This window comes from Sinocyclocheilus anshuiensis, unplaced genomic scaffold (genome assembly GCF_001515605.1).
Source record: "Sinocyclocheilus anshuiensis isolate Anshui unplaced genomic scaffold, SAMN03320099.WGS_v1.1 scaffold5000, whole genome shotgun sequence".
In the NCBI taxonomy this organism is placed as follows: Eukaryota; Metazoa; Chordata; class Actinopteri; order Cypriniformes; family Cyprinidae; genus Sinocyclocheilus; species Sinocyclocheilus anshuiensis.
In genome coordinates, this window is record NW_015540837.1 from 36,779 (window position 1) to 49,102 (window position 12,324).

The following is a 12,324-nucleotide window of genomic DNA, read 5'->3' on the forward strand; positions in this document are numbered from 1 at the left end:
ATTTCATTGCATGCAATTAAATTTATTAAACTGAAGTTTACTTAATTCTTGCACTGAAACTATGTGATCAGTTGTTGTTGGACCCAACTGGACGTACAGAAAACAGAAATTGATGCTGAAACTGCTGCAAGAGCAACGCTTCATTAATCTAATATAATGTTTGTGTAAACAAAACACAATCAAATATTGACAATACAATATTTATAATAAAATTATTAAATAAAATATAACACCATCAGTGTCGTTTACATTAGAATTCTACTATATTAAAAAAAAAAAAAAACATTTCTTTGTATCGCTTATTTTATTATAATTTTATTTTCTATAATTTTATTTTATATTTTATATTATATTCTTATGTTATGTTAGCATTTATTAATGTAAACTTATGGTAAAAGGCATTAAAAATGTAAAGTGTAAATGCAAAATTGTACAAATACATCAAAAACATGTACAAATGTGTAAAAAAAAATATTCTTTTTAAATTATATATTTTTTTTACATTTCTTTCTCATTTTAAAGTAGAAAAACATAGTCCAATTATCTTTGTTTAACCTTGAAAAATAATTTTTACAGTATCACATCACATAAAAGGAACAGAAAAGTCATGCATGTGAACGTGTATAACGTCCTGCACATTAATAATAATAATAATAATAATTTTTTTATTTATTTAACAAAAAGAAAAATCTGAAATATTTAGTTATAATAATTTATTTGATATTTACAATTATTTATAATTTAGTCATAATTGATTTTTTTTTAAATAATTAGTTAATAAAAACAAGGAAAAAAAAATAAAAAATCGAACATATGGTAAGATGTTGCTTTCATTATAATAAAATTCTATACTAAATTAAAAAAGTTATTTTTTAGTATTATTATTATTATTTCTTAAAATAAGCACTTAAAAAAGCTAACAATCTGATAAAAAGCCAAAAACTTACTTTCACTAAAATAAAACGCTGTTTACAACTCAAATTGCAGTGCAATGTTTGGCTTTTAGATAAACAGAATAAGCTTTTGCATTTGTTTTCAGTTCAAAACACAAACTAGCACCAAATTTATGACACGAGTATAGGACATTAAACAACACAGACATACAAAAAGATTCAAATTTCATCTGTTCTTGTTATATAGTGTATATAGTAAGAGAGTAAAAGAGAGTAAAACCAGCATGCATGTGCTCTAAACTGAAACACTCTATCCCGTTTGTGCTTAACCACAACACAGAAGTAGCAGAAACTTCCACTTGCTGAAGCCTTTCCTTTCTTTGACCTCATTCGGTGCTACAGCAAAGCATGCTGTGTACACAAAAACTCCCAGCATGCCGGGCAAACATAAACGCAGCACAACCACAAACCAGTTTGTACATTTCTGGAAACCGGACTATATATAAATGCAAAAAGATTATTTCTGCTGCTTGTTCAATTTAGTTAATTCAATTAGCTATCGCAACGCAATTCTTGAACATTGTGAGAACTTCATTTCATTGCATGCAATTAAATTTATTAAACTGAAGTTTACTTAATTCTTGCACTGAAACTATGTGATCAGTTGTTGTTGGACCCAACTGGACGTACAGAAAACAGAAATTGATGCTGAAACTGCTGCAAGAGCAACGCTTCATTAATCTAATATAATGTTTGTGTAAACAAAACACAATCAAATATTGACAATACAATATTTATAATAAAATTATTAAATAAAATATAACACCATCAGTGTCGTTTACATTAGAATTCTACTATATTAAAAAAAAAAAAAAACATTTCTTTGTATCGCTTATTTTATTATAATTTTATTTTCTATAATTTTATTTTATATTTTATATTATATTCTTATGTTATGTTAGCATTTATTAATGTAAACTTATGGTAAAAGGCATTAAAAATGTAAAGTGTAAATGCAAAATTGTACAAATACATCAAAAACATGTACAAATGTGTAAAAAAAAATATTCTTTTTAAATTATATATTTTTTTTACATTTCTTTCTCATTTTAAAGTAGAAAAACATAGTCCAATTATCTTTGTTTAACCTTGAAAAATAATTTTTACAGTATCACATCACATAAAAGGAACAGAAAAGTCATGCATGTGAACGTGTATAACGTCCTGCACATTAATAATAATAATAATAATAATTTTTTTATTTATTAAAGCCAACATATGGTAAAAAAAAGGTGTAAAAATGTAAATGCAAAATTGTATAAATACATTACATGTGTGATGTATTAAGAACTAATATAAAAGTAATCGCAATAAGTTATAAGTAGATAACTGATTTTAATATCCATTTTTTACAGTATAATCACATAAAATGAATATAAAAGTTCAGTTTAGTACAAAACTAAGACAAATTATTATTCACTGAAAAGGCCTTTTCTGTGCATAGAAACTGTTTTCTCATTTTCAGTTTACTCAGCATATTTATTTTACTTTATTTTAATTTTAGCCAATGCATGGTAGAATTCAGCATCTTCATTTCATGCCATATCCTGCACATTAATAATAATAAGCTCACGGTTTGTACCTCCAGTGAAGTTGACGCTCATTTCCCGAGATGCTTCTACCGCCGATTGCAAAGTGTCTCCTCTTCTCTTCGCACCTGTAAATAATAAATACAGAGAGGTCAGAGTTCAGAGGTCACAAGGTCAGTAATCAGACTCTGATCGCACTTTCCAAAGGAAAAAGCAAAAGCTGAGCCAGAGCGAGTGTGTGAGGATTTCTGAACGTGTTAACATGCCAATCTGAGCATCTGCTGGGGAATCCCAGAACGAAATATGGGTTAATGTTTAGCAGAGACTGAAATACCATGAATGCCATCCAAACTAGAATGAAAAACACTGGAGTTCCCCAAACACACAAGCATTCATACACACACAATCTCTCCTCCACAGTCACTTATTTATTTAGAGGGGAACGTGTGAAAATCTCCTCCGTCACCGCAAACCCATTTAAAAATTCAGCACGGCTCCAAATCCCTCTTCCAAAACAAGACGGACGAGATGCATTCCAGCAAATTAGCGAACAATCGGAGAAATCTTTTGCACAGCTCATGATAATCAGGGTTAAAGAGATGGAAAATGTGGCCTGTTAAAAACGTAAGACTGAAAAGATGTATTGGATATTTTCACTCTGTGCTGTAATGTTAGTGTTAAATCTTGATTAATCTAAATCTAAATGTTAAATTGTGTAGTGTTAAATCTCTCGTTAATTACATCTTGACAGTACAATATTTGTAATAAAAGAATCAAATAAAATATTAATAAAAGAAAAAAATAATTCCAAAACAACAAAGTAAAATACTATATTAAACAAAAATGTAATAAAATAATAAAATATTAATACAATTTTAAAAAGTTACTAAAACAATAAAGTAAAAATAAAATTATACTATATTACTATAACAATATAGTAAAATAAAATATTAATAAAATAAAAAACACTAAAACAAAGTAAAATAAAATATGAAATAAAATAAAATATTAGCAAAACAATACAGTAAAATAAAACATAAAATAAAATATTAGCAAAACAATAAAGCAAAATACAATGTTAAATAAATACAATAAAAATACAATATTAGGTGTCTTCAACTAGAGGTCTGCATTCCCGTCTCAGGAGACCAGATTTTTTGCGGCACGGGATTAAATTCCCGAATAAAACGCGGTAGCAGTCGGTAACTCTGTTGTAATTTGAACGGGAGCAGGCAGTCTAACAATATCCCGTTCCCGACATCCATTCAGAACAGCATATCTGCGCTTTATTTTTATTGACCACCGGTAGCCTGCACTCGGACTGTTATGCACACTCTGCATCACGCGTTTTATTTGCGGGGTCTGTGCGCAGCATGTGCATAACGATGCTCAGAGCAGGCTGTACCGGTGGTAAATATACGGCCCTCAGACAGAACAGGCAGGCTGTCGATGAGTGACAGCAGAATAAGGATGGAGCAAAGTGTGGATGCGCTGTCCTGTGTTAACAGAAAAATGTCAAACGAATTTAGCATTTTGACAAGACGAATAAAAATAGCTAATAGGCTATTTTTGTACAACCTAAATTTGCATTTTTTTTTCTCTGCGACACTTTTTCCTATTGTGTTGCATAAAATATTAAACTAATTTCGTGTCTTAAGATAATTCATATAAATTCAACAGTCCCACGCAGACCTCTATCTTCAACCACTATACTTATGCCCAAAAAATGGTCAGGTAAAATGTACCAATCGTGTTTATATTAAATTGCAAAACATGTATGCAAGAAGTGCAATGTATCATATGGTTAATTAAAATGTAAGTACATAGTTAAAGACACTTAATATAAAGTGGGTCCCAATGAAATATTCACAATTTCTTTGTTCTAAATTTTGTAAACATTAAGCAACACTGAGATTTGATATGATTGTTAGGGGAGGATTGAGATTTGCTCTTGACATTATGAACTGTGCTTTCTCTTCACATTAACAGGTCTGTTTGACGGAGGTTCAGGTGGTGAACGGATGGAAATGAAGGGGGAATATTTGCTGGGTGTCGGGACACTAAAGAGACAAACTAATGAACAGCTGCTCACGCCCGGATCATTAACTGTCAGACCTCTGCCGAGTGTGTGTGTGTGTGTGTGTGTGTCTGATCATGAAAGAGGGATGCTGCATGTCAAATGAGTCCCACCTCCTCACACACACCCGCGGGCGTCCCGTCTCATACGCCCCATATGGGGACAAAGACCCATCTCATTTACACCCCCGTCTGCCCAATTAAAGTGTGACAGCTCAGAAAAAGACACACTTCACACACGACTGAGGCCAGACTCACATATTATCAGTGGAATTGTAAATGAAGATTACAAGCATTTTGTTAAATAAAAAAACAAATAAAGGACCAGCTGGTGTGACACAGACTCTCACTCACATCTGCCCAGAAATGTGACTCTAATGAAGAAATGTCTCGTGCTTCACCCCAAAATCGAAAGAAAGAAATCAGAAATTATATTTAGGTTAAAGAAAATAGACCCTTGTTTTAGGACAGTAAGGATTTTTGCAATGTGACATTTTAAGCACGTTTTAAAGGGATAGTTCACCCAAAAATGAAAATTTGATGTTTATCTGCTTACCCCCAGGGCATCCAAGATGTAGGTGACTTTGTTTCTTCAGTAGAACACTAATGATCTTTAAAAAAGCATCATATGACCCCTTTAATAAAACAATAAAGCAAAATAAAACATTACATATATTTATTTGTTCTGATTTTGTTGTCAATATATCATTCTTGTTTCACCCCAAAATCTAAAGAAATCAAAAAAATATTTAGTTTAAAGAAAACAGACTCATTTTGAGACAATTATGATTTTTGCAATGTGACATTTTTAACATTCTTTCAGAATTTAACATTTAACATTCAGCAGACTTTAAGCTAAATTGTCATTACGGTTAAGCAAAAATAAATAAATAAATAAATAAATAATGCATTGAGGTAATAATTTATTCTGTAATATTTTATATTTGAATTAACATCAGCGCAAATTTTTTAAAAAGCATTACAGTAACAACAATTAAGGAGGAAAGTGTGCAAAAAATAATGTCACAATTTGTGTCATTAAATCTAAAAGGTCTTCAAGTAGGCCTAATTTACTTTTACATTAAACATTTCCATTGTACGAAACTTGGAAAAAAAAAAAAAGATATATTTAATTATTAAAAAGGTAATACAAAGGAAATCCTTTCCCTGTACATTTATAAGAAACATTCACAGAATTTTTGCAAGAATTCTGTATGTTCATTAAGTTTCATGTGAACTATGTAAAAACATTCTTCAGTTTCCTCCCAATATTCTGACACGAAAAACTGTTTTATATTTCTGTCATTTACAGCTCTGCTAACGGCGGGTCCCGTTCATAAATTAATCATAAACCTTATGTTAATGACTTCATAAATGCATGCATAACTACTTCTGAGGATTCATTAATGATGCTGGTAGAAGAGGCTTAATTGTGATTTTCTAATAATGTGAGATGAAGTCAGTTACTCATAATTTAACAGTCCTCGCTTCATTAGATTCTCTCTGATGAAAAATAACACAAAATAACAGCAGCCACACAAAAACACAACTGAAAATACCGATAGCAGCCGAACAAAACCGAGTTCAGTCTAAAAACTAATAACCAAAAGCAATACAAATCTGCATATTTTAACACACACTGATTGGATTTTTAGAAAATGATCACTTTATTGCTGTTTTTATTGCCACTGAACACTATTGGATTAAACCTGGTTGTTGGATGTTTATCAGACTTTACAAGACAAGCACAAACGGAGGAAAAAATAAATAAAATTACATATTCTAAAATCAGAGCTTTCGTAAAGGTTGTTAAATTTGCACGTTCTTAATTTATATTCTCCCAGTTACAGTATGCAAAAAGCAAATATTAAATAAAATAATCAAATACTAAATAAAAAAATATAAATCAATTAATTAAAAAATAACCGCATTACTAAAACAATTAGTACATTAAAATAATAGAAATTAAATAGAAATAAAAATGGTTTAGTAATATTATTTTTTTTGTAGTAGTACTTTTATTATATATATATATAAATAAAATAAAAGTAGGCTACTACTACAAAAAAAACTAATATTACTAAAAATGAATAAAATCATGAATAATAAATTCTACTAAAGTAAAATAAAAATGTAAAAAAACTAAGTTAAATAAAATATCAATCATTTTTTGACATTAGTATTTGATGATAGATGGCTAATTCAAGTCACCAGTTTTACCATAGTAAACCATTTCAACAATGGTATTTTAGCATAAACTATGGTGGTATGTGTTTGTCACTAATTGTGTTTTTAAAACATGCCATGGATTAATAATTATATAACAATAAAATGCAACAGTATATGTGAACAGAGTGTATTAATGTCAAAGCGGGTCAGGCGTGTTGTTGAACATTGACTAAACTGACTGCATTGACATACAGGAGTGTCAGGCATGTTTGCTTAGCAAGCTAGTCCTGTTCGACACATCTGAGCGCATTCCAAAGTTTATGCCATCCGAGCTCATATTCAGCACAATCAATAACACAGACCGGACAACTGAAGAGATTCACCGTCACACGGCAAGAGTTCTCTGCCACTAAACCAAGGTTAGTTAAGGTCTAGACCTAAAAGAAACCCAAACGGTCTCTGATTTAAAGTTGAGTAGATAAATTAGTCATAATTCACATGCATACCAACTCTGAGGCTCTTTATTGAGGACAAACATACAGTCTGAAATCAATCTGAAGCCTCTGCGGGCTGTAAATGATCCAGCACTGCTTCGGCTCCGTTACAATCTCTCATTAATTATTGAGACGCGTCGCAACACACACACTGACAGCTCTTGTGTCCTTAACATGAATAAGAGAAACACAGACTCTGAAGATGGGTACGTTCCAGTAAACCAACGGCTCACATACACACCAATCACTGCGCAAACATATTACACAGACATATGAAGCGGCACAACCATTTTCAACATTTATAATAATCAGAAATGTTTCTTGAACGGCAAATCAGCTATTAGAATGATTCCTGAAGGATAATAACATTGTTTTTTCTCACAATAACGGAAAAGCACAACAAAAACTGACCGCGGTGTGAAAGCAGCAGTCAAAAATGCATCTGATTACAGCGATGTGGATGTCTGCACGAGCTCTGCGGTTCAGTACTCCAGTAAAGTCCAGTCATGTCATGTTTATTTATTTAACGTTAGTATGCAACAGATCAGTGCTTCTCAACTGGTTTGGCCATGAGACCCACATTTTCCCATGGTCATCATGGTCATATATGTATGTGTGTGTGTGTGTGTGTGAACATGGGAACTACAACGTAAACATGGTTTATGAGGACACTTCCTGTGTCTCCGTAAAACAAAAGGCTTAAAAAACATACAAAACAGTGTTTTATGGAATTCAAAAATTGGCAGTATTTTCCTGTAAGGGGTAGGTTTAGGTGTAGGGTTGGTGTAGGGCAGGGGTGTCCAAACTACGGCCCGTCGTTACATCCCTAATCGGAATTAATCATATTCTTACAATTTATGTGTATTTTAAGTAAAGGGGGACAGTAATTGTGTCAACAATTTTTGTGAATGAAATTTGCTTCTTTTTTTTAACACACACACACGCTTGCATTTGGACTCTCCATAGGCGTAATGGTTTTTATACTGTACAAACTGTATTTTCTATCGCCCTCATATAGTAATAATATATAAGGACGTGGAGGAAACAATGCAACGTTGCTATGTGATTTTGCTTTGGAACCTTCAGAGAACTTTAACTAGATTTTTCTAAGAACTGACTTTGCTGACTTCATTGACTTCAAATGGGTGTAGCTCAGTCATTTTTTGTCTGATGTCTGAAGGTCTTTGAAAAGAAAAAAATAACTCATTTTTGAAAAATTGCTCATTGTGACACAGGTCACAAATATTAAAATAAATTAATAAATCATATATGTATCTCTATCTCTCTCTCTCTCTCTCTCTCTACACACACACACATTTTGCTAAAACTATCTATCTTTCTACAATACATATAGGATCAGCCACAAATAATAAACACAAAAGGACACATGAAGTTATGGCTTACAGCCCCGACCCTGTACGAGAGGTTAATGCCTGGTTCAAAGTCAATAGCGGAAGCGCCAACACACACACACACACACACACACACACACACACACACACACGGTGTATTACAGATCAGATGATAGTAGGTTCAGGGTGTGTATCACGTCCTCCTCAGACATGCATGTGCTCGCCGATGGCCTCATGCAGATGAGTTATGTAACAGTGACTGTTATAAACGGAGTCACACAAAACCTTCAGCAGCACATTCACCAGTGTATTGATTACCACAGAGCTGAACTACACAACTATTACTTCTCAACATATACTGAATATACTGCAAAAGACTGAAAAATATCTCCATAATAATGTATTTGCTCTGACAGAAGCATCATTTAAATCAAAGAAAATACTGTAAAAAAAAACTAAAATAAAGTATGTGTTTGTAATAAAATAAAGACAAAACAGAATTATATTAATTCTTTTTTAATGCACATATAATAATCCATATTCATAGACAATATTTACCGACAGATATTAATACTATAACATTTATCAAATAGGTTTTTATTCGTAAAAGTGTTTTTAGTTTGTCTTATTTATTTTGTTAGTTGAATGAATGAATGTGGTTACAGGTGCAACCAATAAACAAACCTGGGGGGAAATTTTATTAAAACAATACATTAAAAAATCTAAAATTTATTCTGCGAATGAGTGATAACAACACTTGAGGAATCTAAATTATGAATCGACTCACTGAAACAGACAACTTGAATCAAATAAAAAATGTTTATTATTTTTCATAATTATTTATTATTCCATTTGTTGATTTGTTGATGTGTACATCTACGCTTTTGTACTGTACTTGTAATGATTGAGAGTGAAAAACAAATAATTGAATCAGATTTATGAATCAACTCACTAAAACAGATAACTTGAATCAAGTCATGAAAATTAATTAAACTTACCAACTACAGTGGCATGCGAAAGTTTAGGAACGCCTTGCAGAATCTGTGAAAATGTGAATGATTTTAACAAAATAAGAGGGATCATACAAAATGCATGTTATTTTTTATTTAGTACTGTCCTGAGTAAGATATTTTACATAAAAGATGTTTACATACAGTCCACAAGACAAAAAAAATAGCTGAAATTATTAAAATAACCCCATTCAAAAGTTTGGGAACCCTTGGTTCTGTGGTTACCTGGATGATCCACGACTGTTTTTTTGTTTTGTGATGGTTGTTCATGAGTCCCTTGTTTGTTCTGAACAGTTAAACTGAACATTGTTCTTCAGAAAAATCCTCCAGCTCCTGCAGATTCTTCAGTTTTCCAGCATCTTCTGCATATTTGAACCCTTTCCAGCAGTGACTCTATGATTTTGAGATCCATCTTTTCACACGGAGGACAATTGAAAACTATTAAAAAAGGTTTAAACATTCACGGATGCTCCAGAAGGAAACACGATGCATTGATTTGAAGATCAAGTTAAATTGTACTTAATTTGTCTTCCGGGAAACATGCAAGCAGTGTTGGGCAGTAACGCGCTACTGTAATTTGATTACCTTTTTAGTAACGGAGTAATTTAACGCGTTATAATTTTCAAAATAGTAATTAGAGTATAGTTACAAGCCGAGGTCTATTTAGGCTATAACACGTGTTAGCTGCGTTGAGCAATGTTGATTTCTGGAACGCAATGGCCAGTCAGGAGTGCAGTGCTGAAATGTGCGTGCCCACGAATCCTCTCATTATAACACACGAATTGTAGACATTATGAAAGATTCATTATGTATATATTCATTGTGTTATAACAGAGCTTTGTGAGATTGCGATGAACGGATGTCATCTTTTTAGAGATTATAAAAGCAGCTTGCTGGCATTCTGTCATGCCAAACCATGTACGCAGCAGCCTATGCTTGCTTTAGTTAAAAATAACAGTGTTTTGTGAATGTTGATGCTTTAATAACAAATATTTATAGGTAGTGTGTATTAATTTGATTAAATTTTCAGAGTAACTTGCCCAACACTGCATGCAAGTATCTTATGTTGCTTCCGAAGGGCAGTACTAAATGGAAAAAAATGATATTTCAACAAAATAAGAAAAATTTGGACATCATCATCCTGTTCAAAAGTTTTCACCCCTCTTAATGCATCGTGTTTCCTTCTGGAGCATCCGTGAATGTTTAAACCTTTTTTAATAGTTTTCAATTGTCCTCCGTGTGAAAAGATGGATCTATTCTGCAAGGGGTTCCCAAACTTTCGCATGCCACGGTATATTAACATTATTTGCTATACTGAACTAAAAAAAAAAATGTATATGCTCTTAACGACAAATCTTCATGAATAAAAGCGCATTACAGTCATTGCAACCGTCAAGATGTCGCTTAATTTTATATCACCAGTCATTCAATATATCAACCAGTCACACTGAATCTATTCAATTCAATTCAAGTTTATTTGTATAGCGCTTTTCACGATACAAATCTACTGAATCACAATACTCCAAAACAGATGCTGGCGAGGAATAACCTGAAATGAACCACATGCAGAAAAACACAGGCCTGGACATCATCCAGTCACCTCAGTACAAGCAAAAAGATTTCAACAGCAGGGAAAACAAGGGAGACCAGAGAGAGCAGAGAGGATGATGGGATGAATACTAAAGAGAGAACAGAACAAAGAAAGATTTCGGTTTCAAATAAATCCTGAAAAATAAAATGATTTAGGTTTCAAATAAATCCTGAAAAAATAAAATGTATCATGGTTTCCATAAAAATATTGGGCAGCACAACTGTTTTCAACATTGATAATAATCTGAATTCTAATCAGCATATTAGAATGATTTCTGACAGATCACGGAAGACTGGAGTAATGATGCTGAAAATTCAGCTTTGATCAGAGGAATAAATGACATTTTACTGTATATTAACACAGAACGCATTTATTTTAAATTCTAATATTTCACAATTTTACTGTATTTTTAATCAAATAAATGCAGCCTTGGTGACATTTTACTGTATATTAACACAGAAAGCATTTATTTTAAATTCTAATAATATTTCACAATTTTACTGTATTTTTAATCAAATAAATGCAGCCTTGGTGAGCAGAAGACTTTTAAAGTGTAGTGAATATTTTAAAAAATTAATCTTATTAGCATAGATAAACAGCCAAGACCAGAATGTTACTTACATGTGAGATTAATAAAGAAAAATGGGACAAACTGCAAAAAGGTTCTTGTCGAGAAAGGACCGGATATTCGGTTTCAGTTAGCAAATCATATCCATTTTAAAATACTGAACCAAGATTTTTTTTTTTTTATGTTTTATTTTTATATAATTTTTTATATCGGCACCGACAAGATTCAAAATTACTTAACTGTGGAAAAAACATTATAGAATATTTGCTGTGACATCAATTTTAAAACCTATTTAGCCATTAATATATATTTTTTGCTATATATTTATAAATGATATATATTATTTAAATATATATTTATAATTTTTTTTATATTTATTTTTTTAGAATTTTTAAATGACATTTATTCAGTACTAGGGATGTAACTATTAACCTCGAGCCGGTTGAAAATCGATTTAAATATGTGATGATTCAAATCGGTTGAGATGCTAAACAAATCGCGATTCAGTTAGGGGTAGGAGTTTATATGAATATGTCTGAGGGGAACTTACTGTCTTTCCATGGTATTTTTTCGTTTCCTCTT

General features: G+C 31.8%; 1 protein-coding gene across 1 annotated transcript in view; it reads right to left on the minus strand.

Annotated features, from left to right (window-relative positions):
* The window catches only part of LOC107687388 (mitogen-activated protein kinase kinase kinase 13-like), a gene marked incomplete at its 3' end in the record, with an annotated part of 57,428 nt that overhangs the window by 35,207 nt on the left and 9,897 nt on the right, over positions 1-12,324 (minus strand). The window contains exon 2 of the mRNA XM_016484683.1: positions 2,536-2,610. The remainder of the gene's footprint in view (positions 1-2,535; positions 2,611-12,324) is intronic.